Source organism: Drosophila tropicalis, unplaced genomic scaffold (assembly GCF_018151085.1).
Source record: "Drosophila tropicalis isolate 14030-0801.00 unplaced genomic scaffold, ASM1815108v1 contig_573, whole genome shotgun sequence".
Taxonomy (NCBI): Eukaryota; Metazoa; Arthropoda; class Insecta; order Diptera; family Drosophilidae; genus Drosophila; species Drosophila tropicalis.
This window is the reverse complement of record NW_027173049.1, coordinates 3,613,903-3,634,996: the sequence shown is the minus strand read 5'-3', so window position 1 is coordinate 3,634,996 and position 21,094 is coordinate 3,613,903.

Below are 21,094 nucleotides of genomic sequence, written 5' to 3'. Positions count from 1 at the left end.
ACTTTCTACACATCACACATGCACTATCACACACAAGACCGGCGAGCCCCTAAATGTGCGGTTAACATTATATTTATAATAGTTTAATCTACATAATATTACTCTGAATATACATACAAATAATGTATACATATGTTTCTTTAAAGTTAATAATTAATTTCAAAAGATGCCGAACGCTATCGAACATCTTTTCCTTCTGCCCGTTCTCGACGAAGTCTGCTCTTCAACTCTCGCTCACGTAGTTGCCACTCACTGTGTGTAATAGGGGTATACATAAATAATAAGTGCAAGCGTCCGATTTGAAAAACAGTTTGGCTAGTGGAGCAACTGTAGTAATTTCGGCGGCGGGAGTGTTTTCTGTGTGTGGCGTATTCGAAGCAAGAAACAGCAGCAGAGCAACAATATAGTTGCAAAGAAGAGGCGACCGGAGACGAGGCGAATTTGAAGAGAGGACGAGCCGAACATATCAGAGGTGTTTGAAGATAGCAAAGGATATTCGCGCAGTGCTGCGATCTCTAGTAATGAGAACGCCAATGTAAGCCAGGAGTTATTTAAGGATAGAGTCTGTCAGCTCTAGGATTATTGAAATATGGTAGCCAAAGATTACGGACGAGCGGCGAACTACCGGTGTTGCCAAGAATTCAGGTACCCACGTTTTCTGGAGAGACTAGAGAATGGGACGTGTTCGAGAAATAAATTGTGGATTTAATTGAAAAAAGGGATGATTTAATTCTGTCTCTTAAGTTTAATTATTTAAAATGCGCGTTAAAGAGCGAAGCAAGAAGCATGGTAGCTCATCTATTGTCAGGTTCAGCTGACAATTAAAGTGCTGTTTGGGAGTTGTTAACCAAGCGATATGAAAGTAGTCGGAGGGTATTTTCCGAACAATTAAGTCGGATCGTTGATTTACCGATGATCGACAATGTATCCGCAAAAAGTGTAAGGGGAGTGATTGACATAATCAAAGAGTCAATGCATTTGATTAAAATAAAAGCAAATTTGTCCAATGAAGTTAATGTAATATTCGCACAACTTCTACTTAAAAATTTTGACAGACAGACCCTCCAACTATTTGCTATTTGATGTCATTGAATACTTAGAGCAAAGATATTGCTCGCTAAGCGCCATGAGAAAGGAGGAGAAAAAACCGCTACAAACTGGAAGGTATAAAACGGCCAAACAAAGCACAGCTGCACAATATGCTTATACCATTTAAGCAATAAAGTATGAAATCGTCTGTTCATTGTGCAGTAAGGGACACCATACCTTACTCCATTTTGAAGGAATACAGACAGTTGTAGCGTGCGCGATCAATCAATAAATAAAAATATTGGTATCGATCAATCGATAAACGCATAATATGGGGATAGCGATAAATGATCTATCGTTTTTCTTGAGGTGGCAACGCGCTTCATTTTTTTTTGCTAGGCTTCATTTCATTTTAAAACTGAGGTTAATTAGAATTTTTACCACGCCGCCATCTGCATCTTACTCTATATCCTAGATTGGAAACCTTACATTTTCTGGCCAATATCGCTGATAGCTTTTGTTTGGGAGGATTATTTTCTGGAAAACCGGCGAGTTTTCAAATACCCATTTCTGGTGCCAGAGCACGTGCATCCGAATTTCTGGTTATCGTTGCCTTCTGGAATTGGCATTCGGACATTGAAAAGACACCGCCAACTAACCACCGGCAGTGTCACAACGTTTCTATTAAGGCTTACGGTGCGGCCAAAGTGTCTCATTTCCTTAAAGGTGTCCTAACCTTCGGTGAACCGGATTTTTTGTACGGCAAGGTTTTAAAGGCAGTGTCCTACCTAACCTTCTGCCATTGCTGATCCAGACAAAGCTTGTCGTTTCGCCAAATTCTGGATACTGCTTGCTGTCGCCCGATTTAGCGCATTCCATGTGACCACCTCGAAAGCTCCTACCATTTTTTTTGAAATTAATCTCGTTTTGAACGAAATCTTTAAGTGCCGATATTTGTCTTTCTGATCTTATTTTAAATTTCAAGTCCTAATCAAGTTAAACGAAAAAAAAGGAGAAGTCTCGTTAAGGTTATATTAAATAATTCAAGTCGAGAGAAACGTAAAATAGAGTAAATGTAAAATGAGTGAACCGAGTTTAATGGTGGTCATAAAGCGCGAAGGAGAAATCATCATATAAACACCCTCCCACGGTGCATCGATGGAAGGGCTTTCAGCGAATAAACTTTGGGGTAAGTGCCTAGTGTATTAAGCAGTATCAATTCGGCGACTTTCAACCAAGTTTTTGCGAACTATGGAGGATGGTAGTCAATTGATACTCTGATTTGTTGATGTAATTTCTGTTTCAGCGTTTTGTGATCAACCAAATAATTAAATTAAATTAAAAAAAAAAAATTGATTTCCGTAAATAATGTTTGACTTGAAAAGCAATGAGTGAATTTGTGCGACTTGAAAATTTAAAATAACTTTAAAGAATTTAAAAAAAAAAAAAAAAAAAAAAAAAAAAAAAAAAAAAAAAGAGAATTTGAAATTAGATGAATAATTACAAGAAAAAATGTTAACTTGATTCATTTGATATTCCTTCTATATTTTTTCTATTCCATAATCTTCTACAACAATTAATAATGTGTAATTAGTAAGCTCTCTCTTATACTACTAGTTTTAGTCCCTCTTGTTCAATAGTTTAATTTACTTTGAGTTCCATTGTTTTGCAAGTCTGAAAGTTCGGATTCTCAAAATGTTGAGCCATACCGGACCAGCTGTTTAAAATTAGTCTGTAAATATTTCTTTAAAATTTATTGTGTACAATAAGAAATGCTTCTATCTGAAATTATAATGAATTTGAATATGATTGCTTAAGCTTTATAATAAATTTTCCTAGTGACATGGGTACATGAGTTGATATCGATCAGTTTTTATGGGAATCTTTACAAATGACAATAAAGATTCATGGTTGGGAGGGTATAGAACTGACAAGGTCCATCTACATCTTGACCTTAGTAACCGCTAGCTTGTGAACAAAAGGATACACCGTCATTTCTTTCGTCTTTTTTATTAACATGAATTCTTCACTGTGTTCGTAAGTATTTTCTGCCAGTTGTTCGATTTTCATTTAAAGTTAGTTTCAGTAGAGATCCTATTAAAATTTAATTTTATAATTAAAGGTAGAGATTCAGCAAACAACCCCCCCCAGCCCGCAAGAGCTACGGAACCAGAGGATCTCAATCTGCTGCAATTCACCTACCGCCTTCCTTCGGTTATCGATTGATTTATTGTCGCTGTGATAGGAGAACCGATTATATAAAAATTATGGCGCACAGCGAGAAACAGAATAGGAAGGTTACATAAAATTTTTGTCGCCCAATGTGGGGCAGGAGAAAAGCATAGTCAACTCCTTGACAATATTAGACATAAACAAGAAGTTCATTTAAGTTACGGCATGTGGTTATTTTGACAGCAGACCACTTTAGAAGTAGTAGTTCAACCCTAAGGATATAAATTGTTGAGTTCAAGTATATCAGGAAAGTCTTAAGATCAAAACATGAGGTTTCAAATTTTTCGTCGATTTTGTTAGACTATATTATGGTTTAACTTACGCGGATAAATGAACCTGCACGGTTTAAGTCTGCTTGGCGCAGCCGATGTTTCTGTTAAGAATATTCAGCCGCAAAGTTAAAAGCAATAATGAATGTAAACAAGAATTTCAACACTCTGTATCACAAATTGCTCGTTTAGTTAAAGTACTCGATAATTTAGCACTCGTTTAGTAAAGGTGTTCAAACTTTTCTTAACAATTTAGATTATTGTATATTGGATGTTTCGATATCAGTACTGATTGGATTTAAGATCATGTTACGACAGCTGAAAGTCTAAAGAAATCGAAGAGAACACGAACATATTGTTTTATAGTCAGACTTGGATGATTTAATGTTCTGGTGTCTGGATCTTGGTAATACAGATAGTATAGCCTTGCCGATCAGAAGATTCAAAAGGGCCGAAGCCTGACTAAAAGAAACAATTTTGTAGATGCAATAGCCCAAAACAAAAATAATAAAGTTACCAATATTCTTTAGGTTCATTTAGCTAGTTACGATTTCAAATCATATACCCAGTCATGTCACTTTTAGGAAAATAATTTAAAAAAGGAATGGCTCCAGTTCAACATAGTCCCGCAAATACGGACACTCCAGCAGAAGACATATGCAAAATTTGTTCCTTGGTTTTGGACAACACGCAAACATGTTTCTGTACTCCCTGTAAACACATTTTTATAAATCCTGTTTGGAAGCTCTACTAGAAAAGGAAAAGAATTGCCCAATTTGTGAGACTGAGATAAATGTGTCTAGAATAAAACTGGTAGTAGGCAACTGTTCACCAAAAGCGAAGGAAAAACATTTGTCATCGGCACCCAGCACTTCTCGAGCATGGACTCGTAATTTTACAAAACAGCTAAGTCAAGTCCCAATAGACAGAGCAGAACAGCTCAACGAACCAGCTATATCAGTCACAGTAGTAATCAACCAGAACCGCAATTACCTAGAACCATGCCTAATCAGCGAAGAGCAAGACCCAATCGTGGTAATAATACTCGTCCTAATCGAGAGATCGATTATACGGTCATACAAAATATGATAGAACAAACAGTTTCTCGTGTAGTATCGTCGTTACCTATGAATTTAGGCCAGCGAGAAGTCCCATTAGACACGGTCCAAACCCGATCTCTGATCAGTTCGCCCTGCCCTACAACTGTTCAAAATGCAAAAATGGCAAATGTAATGCAGAAATGGAATCTACGTTTTGACGGATCTACGGAAGGTCTAGGAGTAGATGAATTTATTTAAACATGTTCAAATATTATTTGGAGGAAAAGCCCGCGAGTGGTATTGGAGATATCATAAGCAAGTCCCTCGAATAGTATGGAGCGAGTTTTGTTCAGCTATTCGTCAGCAATTTAAAGACTATCGATCAGATTTTATGAGCAAAGAAATGATTCGTGCCAGAAAGCAAAAAGCTGGAGAATCTTTTGTTTGTTTTTACAATGAACAATTACAATGGAATTGTCGCGAAGCCGGTCACACATGGCAAAGTTGTCTAAAGGAACGCACCATTTTTTGTAACGGTTGCGGCACGGCCAATGTTTACAAGCCTCAATGTCAAGATTGTATAAAAAGGTTAGCGGAAAACCGATTGAAGGGTGCATCCAGACAACGTCGGATGCTCCCGCAATAGTTACATCAAACTCGGAAAACGTTCAACAAAGTATCAACATTGCGAATCACAAAGTAAACGTTCGAAAGTCTCACGAACTCCCACTAAGATTTGTGTCATATCCTAAGCGTTTACAACATTACCTTACTGTTAAAGACAGAATTTTCAAATCTGACCAACCCTTGTCTAAACGCACGTTAAGACTAAGGAAATATTATAATCACGCCAGACAAACCTGGAAACATTTTGTTGCAACAATTTTTAGAAACGACAACGATAATAGGAGCTATGCAGAAGTCTCATTTCTTACGTTCACAGAATTAGGTTTATTGGATACCGGTGCCAGCATTAGTTGTATAGGCTCGGATTTAGCACAAACAGATTTTTCACATTTTCCCCAATTTGTAAAAACTAAAGGTCAAGTGCGCACAGCGGACGGAAACGGCCAAAATGTGAAAAATAGAATTAACGGAAGCATCCAAACCTTTTACTACATTTACAGTACCAGGGAGACCGTTATATCAATTCAAAGTTATGCCTTTCGGCCTTTGTAATGCCACATCTACAATGAGTCGTCTAATGAATGAAGTGGTCTTTGCTGACCTTCGCCATTGTGTTTTTTGCTATTTAGATGATCTGTGTATAATTCCAAGGATTTCTCATCTCATCTCTCGGTGTTAGCAAGAATCGCGGAGCAATTTCGGAAAGCTAATTTGTCCATTAACATAGAGAAAAGTCAGTTTTGTGTCGCAAGCATTAGTTATTTAGGATATGTAATAGACAGTAAAGGTATCTGCACCGATCCGTCGAAGATTGAATGTATTAAAAATTGGCCACCACCTAGGAATTTGAAACAAACTAGAGGATTTCTTGGAGTTTGCGGTTGGTACCGCTGTTTTATACCGAATTTTGCCGATCTCACTTATCCTATAACGGAACTGTTGTCAACAAAAAGAAATTTTGTTTGGACTCCGGAAGCTCAAGCTTCTATGAATAAGTTGAAGGATCGATTAACTTCTGCCCCTATTCTACAAAACCCGGACTTTAATAAGAAATTTTTCTTACATTGTGATGCCAGCGATTATGGTATTGGCGCTGTACTTGTCCAATTATCAGACGCAGAGGAAGAGAAGCCTATTGCTTTCATGTCTAAAAAGTTAAGTCGTGCCCAACGCAATTATAGTGTTACTGAACGCGAATGTTTAGCCGTTATACTGGCTATAGAAAAATTTAGGTGTTATTTGGAATTGCAAGAATTTGAAATAGTTACTGATCACTCTAGTTTATTGTGGCTAATGCGTCAACAAAATGTTTCTGGGAGATTAGCTCGATGGATTTTTCGCTTACAACAATTTAAGTTTAATATGTCGCATAGAAAAGGAAAATAAGACTTGATTCCTGACGCGTTATCAAGATTGCCCAACCTTTCGATAGAGGCGATAGAAATGGGTCCGATTATAGATCTTGACTCTGAAGCATTTTTGGACGATAGTTATATGTATCTGAAGAAGAAAATCACTGAAAATCCAGACAAATTCCCGGATATCAAAATTGTAAATAAACATTTGTATATTCGAACCGAACATGCCAATGGAGATTCTTATCAAGAGAAGCTTTCTTGGAAACTGTGGGTACCGGATAAACTCAGAGTTGATGTTCTAAAACAAGCTCACGATAGCCATACCTCTTCACATTCAGGTATGCAGCAGACTATTGACAAGATACGTAGAACTCTTTTTTGGCCTGGTATGGTAAAGGATGTGCGGGACTATATTCGTCAATGTGACACTTGTAAGGAGTCCAAAGCCCCAAATTATACGCTTAGACCACCTATGGGACAGCATATTCCAACTTGTAGACATTTTCAACGTCTGTATATCGATTTACTTGGTCCTTACCCTCGTAGCAAAAATGGATTTGTCGGTTTATTAATTGTTCTTGACCATTTCAGTAAATATCATTGGTTACAACCTCTGAAAAAGTTTCGCACGGAGGATTTACAAGAATTTTTGTTAAAACAGATTATTCATTGTTTTGGAGTACCGGAAATCATCGTTAGTGATAATGGTGTTCAATTTAAGGCAAATTCGTTCAATTCTTTTCTTACTGAACTAGGCATAAAACATCAGTATACCGCTTTATATTCTCCGCAAAGCAACGCAGCTGAGCGTGTTAATCGTTCTCTGTTAGCTGCGATCCGTTCGTATTTAAAAAATCAGGATCAAACGCTTTGGGATCAACATTTAACGAGTATATCTTGTGCATTGCGATCCTCGTTGCATCAATCTTTAGGTTGCTCACCCTTTAAAGCTTTGTTCGGACTGGACATGGTTACTCATGGATCAGATTATAAACTTTTAAAGGAATTAAAGTTGTTACAAGAGCCCATAACACCGCTCAATCAGACTGACCAGTTAAACCTTTTGCGACAGGATATAAGAGAAAACATTAAGAAAGCATTTGATCGAAATGTAGCACAGTATAATCTTCGCAGTAAGTCTGTCTCTTTTAAAGAAGGCCAAGAAGTTTTTCGCAGAAATTTCGCGTTAAGCAAATTCTCTCAAAACTTCAATGCTAAGTTAGCCCCTAAATTCATAAAATGTCGAATCAAAAAGAAGCTCGGAAACTGCTTTTATTTGTTAGAAAATATGCAAGGTAGAGAAATAGGAACATTTCATGCCAAGGATATACGAAACTAATGCCCACTAATATGCTGCCGAACGTTGCATATTATCGGGTGGTGTAGCGTGAGCTAGTTTAAACTTTCAAATTTTTAAACTTAACGACTTTACGCGCCACTGTGCCAATAGCGATTAATCAATAAATAAAAATATTGGTATCGATCGATCGATAAACGCATAATATGGGGATAGCGATAAATGATCTATCGTTTTTTCTGGAGGTGGCAACACGCTTCATTTTTTTTTGCTAGGCTTCATTTCATTTTAAAACTGAGGTTAATTAGAATTTTTACCCCGCCGCCATGTGCATCTTACTCTATATCCTAGATTGGAAACCTTACATTTTCTGGCCAATATTGCTGATAGCTTTCGTTTGGGAAGATTATTTTCTGGAAAACCGGCGAGTTTTCAAATACCCATTTCTGGTGCCGGAGCACGTGCATCCGAATTTTCGGTTGTCGTTGCCTTCTGGAATTGGCATTCGGACATTGAAAAGACACCGCCAACTAAACACCGGTAGTGCCACAACGTTTCTAAGTTAAGGCTTACGGTGCGGCCAAAGTGTCTCATTTCCCGAAAGGTGTCCTAACCTTCGGTGAACCGGATTTTTTGTACGGCAAGGTTTTAAAGGCAGTGTCCTACCTAACCTTCTGCCATTGCTGATCCAGACAAAGCTTGTCGTTTCGCCAAATTCTGGATACTGCTTGCTGTCGCCCGATTTAGCGCATTCCATGTGACCACCTCGAAAGCTCCTACCATTTTTTTTAAATTAACATCGTTTTGAACGAAATCTTTAAGTGCAGATATTTTTCCTTTGTGATCTTATTTTACATTTCAATTCCTAATCAAGTTAAACGTAAAAAAAAAAAAACCAAGAGAGAATGTAAATAAGTCAAATATTGAATCAATTAAAGTCTCGTTAAGGTTATATTAAATAATTCAAGTCAAGAGTAACGTAAAATAGAGTAAATGTAAAAGCAAAGTGAGTGAAACAGAGTTTAATGGTGGTCATAAGTGCATCCCACAGTGCATCAATGAAAGGCCTTTCAGTGAATAAACTTTGGGGTAAGTGCCTAGTGTATTAAGCGGTATCAATTCGGCTACTTTCAACCAAGTTTTTGTGAACTGTGGGGGATGGTAGTCAATTGATACTCTGATTTGTTGAAGTAATTTCTGTTTCAGCGTTTTGTGATCAACCAAATAATTAAATTAAAAAAAAAAAGAGATTCCTGTAAATAATGTTTGACTTGAAGAAAAATGAAAATTAATGAGTAAATTTGTGCCGCTTGAAAATTTAAAATAACTCTAAACAATTTAAAAAAAAAAAAAAACAAGAGAACTTGAAATAAGATGAATAATTGCAAGAAAAAATATTAACTTGATTCATTTGATATTCCTTCTATATTTTTTCTATTCCTTCTACAATACAATCTTCTACAATAATTAATAATGTGTAACTAGTAAGCTCTCTTTTATACTACTAGTTTAGTCCCTCTTATTCAATAGTTTAATTTACTTTGAGTTCCATTGTTTTGCAAGTCTGAAAGTTCGGATTCTCAAAATGTTGAGTCATACCGGACCAGCTGTTTAAAATTAGTCTGTAAATATTTCTTTAAAATTTATTGTGTACAATAAGAAATGCTTCTATCTGAAATTATAATGAATTTGAATATGATTGCTTAAGCTTTATAATAAATTTTCCTAGTGACATGGGTACATGAGTTGATATCGATCAGTTTTTATGGGAATCTTTACAAATGACAATAAAGATTCAGGGTTGGGAGGGTATAGAACTGACAAGGTCCATCTACATCTTGACCTTAGTAACCGCTAGCTTATGAACAAAAGGATACACCGTCATTTCTTTCGTCTTTTTTATTAACATGAATTCTTCACTGTGTTCGTAAGTATTTTCTGCCAGTTGTTCGATTTTCATTTAAAGTTAGTTTCAGTAGAGATCCTATTAAAATTTAATTTTATAATTAAAGGTAGAGATTCAGCAAACAACCCCCCCAGCCCGCAAGAGCTACGGAACCAGAGGATCTCAATCTGCTGCAATTCACCTACCGCCTTCCTTCGGTTATCGATTGATTTATTGTCGCTGTGATAGGAGAACCGATTATATAAAAATTATGGCGCACAGCGAGAAACCGAATAGGAAGGTTACATAAAATTTTTGTCGCCCAACGTGGGGCAGGAGAAAAGCATAGTCAACTCCTTGACAATATTAGACATAAACAAGAAGTTCATTTAAGTTACGGCATGTGGTTATTTTGACAGCAGACCACTTTAGAAGTAGTAGTTCAACCCTAAGGATATAAATTGTTGAGTTCAAGTATATCAGGAAAGTCTTAAGATCAAAACATGAGGTTTCAAATTTTTCGTCGATTTTGTTAGACTATATTATGGTTTAACTTACGCGGATAAATGAACCTGCACGGTTTAAGTCTGCTTGGCGCAGCCGATGTTTCTGTTAAGAATATTCAGCCGCAAAGTTAAAAGCAAGAATGAATGTAAACAAGAATTTCAAAACACTCTGTATCACAAATTGCTCGTTTAGTTAAAGTCCTCGATAATTTAGCACTCGTTTAGTAAAGGTGTTCAAACTTTTCTTAACAATTTAGATTATTGTATATTGGATGTTTCGATATCAGTACTGATTGGATTTAAGATCATGTTACGACAGCTGAAAGTCTAAAGAAATCGAAGAGAACACGAACATATTGTTTTATAGTAAGATTTGGATGATTTAATGTTCTGGTGTCAAAACCTGACTAAAAGAAACAATTTTGTAGATGCAATAGCCCAAAAACAAAAATAACAAAGTTACCAATATTCTTTAGGTTCATTTAGCTAATTAAGATTTCAAATCATGTCAATTTTAGGAAAATTATTTAAAAAAAAGAATGGCTCTACTTCAACATAGTCTCGCAAATACGGACACTCCAGCAGAAGACATATGCAAAATTTGTTCCTTGGTTTTGGACAACACGCAAACATGTTTCTGTACTCCCTGTAAACACATTTTTATAAATCCTGTTTGGAAGCTCTACTAGAAAAGGAAAAGAATTGCCCAATTTGTGAGACTGAGATAAATGTGTCTAGAATAAAACTGGTAGTAGGCAACTGTTCACCAAAAGCGAAGGAAAAACATTTGTCATCGGCACCCAGCACTTCTCGAGCATGGACTCGTAATTTTACAAAACAGCTAAGTCAAGTCCCAATAGACAGAGCAGAACAGCTCAACGAACCAGCTATATCAGTCACAGTAGTAATCAACCAGAACCGCAATTACCTAGAACCATGCCTAATTAGCGTGGTAATAATACTCGTCCTAATCGAGAGATCGATTTTACGGTCATACAAAATGTGATAGAACAAACAGTTTCTCGTGTAGTATCGTCGTTACCTATGAATTTAGGCCAGCGAGAAGTCCCATTAGACACGGTCCAAACCCGATCTCTGATCAGTTCACCCTGCCCTACAACTGTTCAAAATGCAAAAATTGCAAATGTAATGCAGAAATGGAATCTACGTTTTGACGGATCTACGGAAGGTCTAGGAGTAGATGAATTTATTTAAACATATTCAAATATTATTTGGAGGAAAAGCCCGCGAGTGGTATTGGAGATATCATAAGCAAGTCCCTCGAATAGTATGGAGCGAGTTTTGTTCAGCTATTCGTCAGCAATATAAAGACTATCGATCAGATTTTATGAGCAAAGAAATGATTCGTGCGAGAAAGCGTGCGAAAAAGTTTGAAATTCTTTTGTTTGTTTTTACGATGAGGTAGCTTCTTTGATTGACAAGTTCGGTATAAAGTTAGACGAAGAGGAGCTGATGGAAATTTTACAAAATAACCTGTTGACAGAGATACGACAAAAGTTACTATATCAATCCATCGCATCAATAGGTCACCTTCGTAGATTAGTACAGATGCAAGAAAATCTAACACATAATAAAATAGTTCTAGACCCAGACGAGGAATATGAACGCACCATTTTTTGTTACGGTTGCGGCACGGCCAATGTTTACAAGCCTCAATGTCAAGATTGTATAAAAAGGTTAGCGGAAAACCGACCGCACTAGTTACATCAAACTCGGAAAACGTTCAACCAAGTATCAACATTGTGAATTATAAAGTAAACGTACGAAAGTCTCACAAACTCCCACTAAGATTTTTGTCATATCCTGAGCGTTTACAACATTACCTTACTGTTAAAGACAGAATTTTCTGATCTGACCAAGCCTTGTCTAAACGCACGTTAAGATTAAGGAAATATTATTAGTTCGATCGAGATTGGTTCTGAAAAGAAGTTAGAGACTGACCCTAGTTCTGATTCTCTCACGTATTCGCAAATTAGACAGCTTGAAGCCGCCAAGCAAATGTTTCCCAATGCAAGTCATCATCTCGGACGTACGTCCTTAATAAAACATCATATCGAGATTGGCGAAGCCAAACCGGTAAAGCAACGTTTTTACGCTATTAGTCCCGCTGTTGAAAAATTAGTATACACGGATATCGATCGTATGATTCAACTAGGAGTTATCGAACCAGCTGTTAGCGCCTGGAGCTCTCCTATTCGACCAGTGATAAAGCCTAATAAAGTGCAACTGTGCTTAGACGCTCGCAAGTTAAATGCAGTCACAATTAAGGATGCTTATCCTTTGCCCAGCATTGACAGTATTTTTTCAAGATTACCCAAGGCAAATATTATTTCCAAAATCGATTGGCAAATAGAATTAACGGAAGCATCCAAACCTTTTACACCATTTACAGTACCATGGAGACCGTTATATCAATTCAAAGTTATGCCTTTCGGCCTTTGTAATGCCACATCTACTATGAGTCGTCTAATGGATGAAGTGGTCCTTGCTGACCTTCGCCATTGTGTTTTTTGCTATTTAGATGATCTGTGTATAATTTCAGAGGATTTCTCATCTCATCTTTCGGTGTTAGCAAGAATCGCGGAGCAATTTCGGAAAGCTAATCTGTCCATTAACATAGAGAAAAGTCAGTTTTGTGTCGCAAGCATTAGTTATTTAGGATATGTAATAGACAGTAAAGGTATCTGCACCGATCCGTCAAAGATTGAATGTATTAAAAATTGGCCACCACCTAGGAATTTGAAACAAACTAGAGGATTTCTTGGAGTTTGCGGTTGGTACCGCCGTTTTATACCGAATTTTGCCGATCTCACTTATCCTATAACGGAACTGTTGTCAACAAAAAGAAATTTTGTTTGGACTCCGGAAGCTCAAGCTTCTATGAATAAGTTGAAGGATCTATTAAATTCTGCCCCTAAGAAATTTTTCTTACATTGTGATGCCAGCGAATATGGTATTGGCGCTGTACTTGTCCAATTATCAGACGCAGAGGAAGAGAAACATATTGCTTTCATGTCTAAAAAGTTAAGTCGTGACTAACGTAATTATAGTGTTACTGAACGCGAATATTTAGCTGTTATACTAGCTATCGAAAAATGTAGGTGTTATTTGGAATTACAAGAATTCGAAGTAGTTACTGATCACTCTAGTTTATGGTGGCTAATGCGTCAACAAAATGTTTCTGGGAGATTAGCTCGATGGATTTTCGCTTATAACAATTTAAGTTTAATATGTCGCATAGGAAAGGAAAAGAACACTTGATTCCTAACGCGTTATCAAGATTGCCAAACCTTTCGATAGAGGCAATAGAAATGGGTCCGATTATAGATCTGGACTCTGAAGCATTTTTGGACGATAGTTATATGTATCTGAAGAAGAAAATCACCGAAAATCCAGACGAATTCTCAGATGTCAAAATTGTAAATAAACATTTGGATATTCGAACCGAACATGCTAATGGAGATTCTTATCAAGAGAAGCTTTCTTGGAAACTGTGGGTACCGGATAAACTCAGAGTTGATGTTCTAAAACAAGCTCACGATAGCCATACCTCTTCACATTCAGGTATGCAGCAGACTATTGACAAGATACGTAGAACTCTTTTTTGGCCTGGTATGGTAAAGGATGTGCGTGACCATATTCGTCAATGTGACACTTGTAAGGAGTCCAAAGCACCAAATTATAAGCTTAGACTACCTATGGGACAGCATATTCCAATTTGTAGTCCCTTTCAACGTCTGTGTATCGATTTACTTGGTCCTTACCTTCGTAGCAAAAATGGGTTTGTCGGTTTATTAATTGTTCTTGACCATTTCAGTAAGTATCATTGGTTACAACCTCTGAAAAAGTTTCGCACGGAGGATATACAAGAATTTTTTTTAAAACAAATATTTCATTGTTTTGGAGTACCGGAAATCATCGTTAGTGATAATGGTGTTCAATTTAAGGCAAATTCGTTCAATTCTTTTCTTACTGAACTAGGCATAAAACATCAGTATACCGCTTTATATTCTCCGCAAAGCAACGCAGCTGAGCGTGTTAATCGTTCTCTGTTAGCTGCGATCCGTTCGTATTTAAAAAATCAGGATCAAACGCTTTGGGATCAACATTTAACGAGTATATCTTGCGCATTGCGATCATCGTTGCATCAATCTTTAGGTTGCTCACCCTTTAAAGCTTTGTTCGGACTGGACATGGTTACTCATGGTTCAGATTATAAACTTTTAAAGGAATTAAAGTTGTTACAAGAGAGATCTATCGTTTTCTTGAGGTGGCAACGCGCTTCATTTTTTGCTAGGCTTCATTTTCATTTTTAATTCTGAGGAGAAAAGTGTGGAAAAAAAAAAGCTGTAGCCCAAATCTTTGGTTATAAATCATAGCAGGTATGTAGGTTAATAAGAATTTTTACCCCGCCGCCATCTGCATCTTACTCTATATCCTAGATTGGAAACCTTACTTTTTCTGGCCAATATTCCTGATAGCTTTCGTTTGGGAGGATTTTTTTCTGGAAAACCGGCGAGTTTTCAAATACCCATTTCTAGTGCCGGAGCACGTGCATCCGAATTTCTGGTTGTCGTTGCCTTCTGGAATTGGCATTCGGAATTGAAAAGACACCGCCAACTAACCACCAGTTGTTAGAGAATATTGTAGAAGGTGATTTTGATCCTTGCGATTTATTAGTGAAGAGAGACCAGAATGCCCCAATTGAACCTTGTGAACCGCATATTACTTTTGAGGAAAGTTGCGTAAAACCGTGTGGAATAGACCCGTGTGAGATAAAACCGTTTGAGACAAAACCGTGTGAGATAGACCTGTGTGAGAAAAACCCGTGTGAGAAAAACCCGTGTGAGAAAAACCCGTGTAAGATAGACCCGTTTGAGAAAAACCCGTGTAAGATAGACCCATTTGAGAAAAACCCGTGTAAGATAGACCCGTGTGAGATAAACCCGTGTAAAATAGAACCATGTGCTCCTTTAGGGAAGAATTATTTAGGACCGTTTGGGACAAACCCGTGTGTTCATTTAGCGAAGAGTTGTTTCAGACCGTGTGAGCTATGTTTAGAAAGAAGTCGGCTAAAACTGGTTAAGAATAAACCTTGCGTTTCTTTAAATGAAAGTTCTGTTGATCCGAAATTGAGTAACCAAGTCGAAAGAAGTGACCAGCTCGATCGAAATGAGTCGGCAAACCTGGTTGGTGTAGTGGGTGCGTCTCCGCAAGATGTTGATTTATTATTGCAGTCAGAACAAATAAGAGATCCGGATATCCGTAAACTAAGAGAAAAGTTAGAAAAAGCCAATGATGTTGGATTTGAGTTAATAGATGGTATAGTGTACAAAAGAAACGCTAAGGAAAGACTGAGTTTGTATGCACCGGCTCGCATGCAAGGGGAATTAATAAGAAGGTGTCACGAGAAACTAGGTCACTTAGGCGTTGAGAAATGTGTAAACAATTTGAAAGAAAAGTACTGGTTCCCATTAATGAATCCAAAGGTTGAGTCGTTTATAAAAGATTGTCTGCCGTGTATTCTACATAGTGTTCCAAGAACTATACATAATAGAACCTTGCATAGTTTTCCGAAAAGTCCGATTCCATTTGATACTATCCATGTTGACCACTTAGGTCCCTTACCGAGTGTTACATCAAAAAGAAAGCACCTTTTGGTAGTGATTGACGCATTTACAAAGTTTGTCAAATTGTATCCCGTAAATTCCACTAGTACCAAAGAAGTAACCGCCGCGTTAGAAAAATATTTTGATTATTATAGCCGACCAAGAAGAGTTATATCCGACGTGTTTTACGTCGTTTGAGTTTGCTGAGTTTGTAGAAAATCGAAATATTGACCACATTAAAGTAGCGACTGCTGCCCCTCAAGCCAATGGGCAGGTCGAACGTGTGAACCGTGTGTTGACCCCAATGTTGGGAAAGCTGTCAAAACCTTTAGCCCAAGCCGATTGGTATAAATTAGTTAATCGTGTCGAGTTCGCTATTAATAACTCAGTGCAGTGTAGTACCGGTAAAACTCCGTCAATGTTGTTGTTTGGTTGCGATCAGCGAGGCCCCTTAGTAGACGAATTAACCGAGTATCTTGACGAGAAATTTAGTTCAGAAAACCCCTGTAACCTTGAGGCCACTAGGCAAGAGGCAAGTGCGAAAATTCAATTATCGCAGGAGCGCAATGAAAAGCGGTACGCCTTAAGGCATAGGGCACCATTATCCTATAGAGTCAATGATTTTGTTGCCATTCGCAATGTAGATGTCACTCCCGGGTCGTGCAAAAAGTTCGCTCCTAAATACCGTGGTCCTTATAAAATAAATCGAGTTCTTCCAAATGACCGTTACGAAGTCACCGATATTGACGATTGTCAACTTACTCAATTGCCCTACAAAGGTATCTTAGAATCAGCCCGACTCAAGCCGTGGATGCATGCGTATGATAAAACTGTGAGTTTCTGTTTGTAATATGTATCTGATAAGCAGTATTTATATGTATATTGTATGTATTGTATATATGTATATTGTATGTTGTATGTTTGTTGAATTGTATGATCGAGGTCGATCAAATGTCAGGATTGGCCGAATGTAAACATTAGGAATATTTTAAATAAGCCCGCTCCTCGTCTCAGTGAATTTCCCCGATAACCGAATTTGGGCACACTAAAAGTGTATAATACGCTAAGGCGGGGTACGGGCACACTCGCTTGAATATAGTCAATAAGACCGCATGTGCACTTAATATGAAAAAATAAATAAAATCCGGAAATATAAAATCAATCCCAAGGGATTAATTACTTTAAAAAGTAGAGAGTTTACACTTTTAATATTATAAATCTTTTATCAAGTTTTTTTTTGTTTTTCTGTTTTGGTTAGAAAGTATTCATATTTCAGGTATTGCAACGTGAACCCTATTTGGTTCACTGTTACTGCTAGAAATATTATCTGTCACGATAAACGATAGTTGCTATTTCGACTGCCGATGAGTAAAGTAGGCTTGTATGTGGTAAGAAAAAATTTACCAGTTTTTAAACTTAAAAAATGTGTGCTTTTTTAAAACTAAACTAAAAATATTTATTTATTTATTTTCTGAATTGAAACCGTGATTGCAAATTGCGGACAATTCTTAAATCAATCTATAGCTACTAGGCCGTAAGCTAAAATTGTGCTAATTAGTTAGAAATATATTTACAGGATACTAGATGTATATGTGTATATGTACAAAGTCTAATTTGTATTGTTGAAAGTTGATATTTCGGTAACTTTGAACCACATGATTTTATAAGATGGGATAGGTTTGCTTCTTGGAGGAATTGTTTAATGGAAAGGATGTTGGAGTTGTTAAAGGAGTCGAGAGGGTTAGAGGAAAGGTATTTCTTCCTTATTGGATTGTATTTGGTACAATCTATGATTATGTGAAGGACTGTGGTGGAAGTTCTTTCTTAAAAAGAAACTCATGGGTGAGGCGCGTATGTCCAAACCGGAGTCTTTGGAATTTGACGAAGTCGACCCGAGTGATGGGGAATTCTATCCTTATTTGTGAGTCCTTCGCTGTGGATTGACTTAGGTTGACTGTCCTGTAATGGTCTGATGTCTTAGTGTAGTTTGTTCCATCTTTGTAATTAAAATTGGACTCTATTATATTTGATAATTGGTGAGCCTGTTTGGTGGCCAAGTCCGCTGTTTCGTTTCCCTGAATACCTGTGTGGCCTGGGACCCATACTAGAATTATTTTTGGGTATTGGTGTGTCAGAATATCGCGGGTCGTTGTTATATACGGGTTTTGATTACTTGTCTGACCTACTGCTAGGATGGCTGACAGAGAGTCCGAGCATATTGCACTCGGGTGGTTCAAGCTTTGAGCGTAAGTGCAGGCAGCTAAAATCGCTGCTGCTTCTGCCGTGTAGTTCGAGGAGTGGAGTGATAATATGGCGGTTTTAATAATCTCGGTCTCTGTTGTTATGCTATAGGACACTCCTAGGTTGGATTTTGACCCGTCTGTGTATATGAACTTGTAATCCCTTAGATCTTCTTTAAGGCTGAGAAACTTCTTTAGGTATACTATGGACGGAGTTGATGACTTGGTTGTGTAGTGTAAAGAAAGGTTAAGGGTTTTCTTAGTAAAGAGCCATGGGGGATTTTTTTTGTATTCTTGGTCTTGGTGGCGTAAACATTAAACCATTTTCTATGCAGAAGTTTATTGCTTTATGCAAGGAGGATGGGATTCTGGGAGTTTTCTTCGCTTTCTTAATCCTGTTTACAATTTCCTGTAAAGGAGTGTTCGATACTAGCATTAAAGACGTGTACATTTTTGCTATTGATAGTCTGAATCTCGATTCAAAAGGCAATATCTCTGCTTCATACAGGAGATCGTTCATCGGGGTTGAACGAAATGCTCCAAATGCTTTTCTTAGTGCGGAATGGAACAAAGATTTTAGCTTATTCTTAGAAGCTGAGGGGCAATCCATAGAAATGTGGGCAATAATCTAACTTTCACATAATCAACGCGTTGATAGTATTGATAAGAGATCTAGTGTCGCAATTATAATTTTGATTAGAGAGCCACTTTATTATGTTCAATCTTTGTGCCATTTGCACTGTTAGCATGTCTATATGCTTTTTCCACTTGTATTTCTCAGAGATTGTTAATCCTAGAATTCTTATACTCTTGCTTGGCTTTAGTCTGATAGGTCTGGGAGGATAATTGGAAATTGCATCTGGTTTTACGGCAGACATGCATATGTTTGCATTTATGTACTGAGAGTTTCGCTCCCGAATACTTGCACCAGTTTAAGATATCAGTGATTAAAGGATTAATGTTTAGAGCATTTGAGTTCTTTTTAATTTATTTAACTATTGTAAAGTCGTCGGCATATGAGAAAAATCAAAGCATTTGTGGACAGCGATGGTACGACATAGTCTGTTGTAAGCTATTAGAAATAGGATCACTGACAGGGGAGAACCCTGCGGTACGCCGTTGTAGAGGGGCTTGAATTCTGATGAGTGGTTATTAATTTGGACCTTGATTCGGCGGTTTGTCAGGAAGTTTCTTACGTAGTTTAAGATTTTTGGGCCTATTCTCCATCTGGCAAGTTCATCAATTACCGCGTGCACTCCTATCTTATCATAGGCTTTTTCAAAATCGAGACTTATAATTGAAAGGTGATTTTTGGTGGATAGGGCCGCGGTATAGTCTAGGATAGCTAGACATTCAGATACCGATCTACCCATTCGAAAACCTAGTTGTCGACTATCTAGCAGCTTGCTATTTGTAGCAAGCCACCAAAGTCGATTTGAAATGATCTTGTCAAGGACTTTTGAGATACAAGAGTTTAGTGAAATAGGTCTATAAGAGTTGATTGATATTTTGGGGGTGTTGGGCTTATGGATGGGGATTATGAGGCTATTGTTGAAGTTTTGTGGGATGTACTTGTTTAGGATGTTGTTGTTGATGAAAGACGCCTGGAGAGAGGTTTTTTAACATTGGGTAGGAGATTCGGTCAAGACCTGGAGTTTTCCCCTTCAGACTGTTTAAGGCTGCGGTGAATTCCATACGTTTTATGTCACATTCCAACATTTGGGCTTCTGTAGATGCTTCGAGGTTGGGTTTAAATGATTTTGATATGTCTTTGTGTACATAAAAAGACGTGCTGAAATTGTGATCAGATGCTTCCGACCAGTGGGAGGCAAATGCCTTATTAATATTGTTCCAAATTCTGGAGGGGGTAGAACTAGGGTAATTTTAACTGTGAATTTCTGCAGCGAGATACGCTTAGCCTCTTTAAGTTCCTTTCTAAAAATTGCCTTAGCTTTCCTGAACTGTATTACGATTTCAGTGCTGATGCTTCTTAGTTGGTTCCATGCTCTATTCTTTGCACTTTTGAGATCTTGTAGCTTCTTACTCCACCACGGGACAGTGTATTTATGATTGAAATTAGGTTTGGATTGGGGGATGGCTATGTTTGCGCTCTGTCTAATGATATTGATTATGTTAGCTGCTTCCCTATTGGGTTCGTTGCTGACTGTTCTCTCCGAGTGGTACTTTTTTGTCAGGGCTGTAAATTCTGACCAATCGGCGAGGTCTTATTTAAATTTAGGTGATCTAGTTTGTTAAAAAATTTTAAAATAAAGGAAAAGATATTTAGCGAAACAATGCCTTTAGCTGTTGTAATTCCATTGGAATTCGGGATAGTCCGTCAAAAAATCTACTATATAAGACTCTTGGTCTGGAGTACGATGTTTCACCCTATAAATAAAGGAATTAAGCATAAATAAAAAATTTAAAAATCATTGCAAATTACATTATCTAAATTTTAACAGCTGTTTTCGAATTGAAGCAGAGATTCCAATTTAGAACGTTTTTTCAAAGCCAAAAACTGTGATTTTTTACATTTTTAGCAGGTTGGTAGGTTCACTTATGGTTGTTATGGACCAAAGCGACTTTTGCTTAATTTTTTCACTGTCGTTTTGCAGGAAAAGCTAGATTTCAAAACTGACAAACGACATTTGTGTGTCACCCTACATTTGCTTTCGGGTTGGTCTTATGCTGTTATCGATTTCTGGGACACCCATGAAGAGATATGCTGTCCTTAATAAAATATCAAAGGAGCTAACTTGCAGTCCTTGGCAATAATAGTTCTACATGTTGAAAATTTGTTTTCTGTAACACAATTCATTAATATACAAACAAAACAATTTTACTCTTTATACTACAATTTTTTCTTCTTCTTCCCTTGTTGGAAATACCATATGTTTCTGTTTGCAGCCTTGTATTATTTGTTACCCCTGGTTATATCGATTGTACTAAGCTTATAAGTTATCAATATAAGATACTGAAAC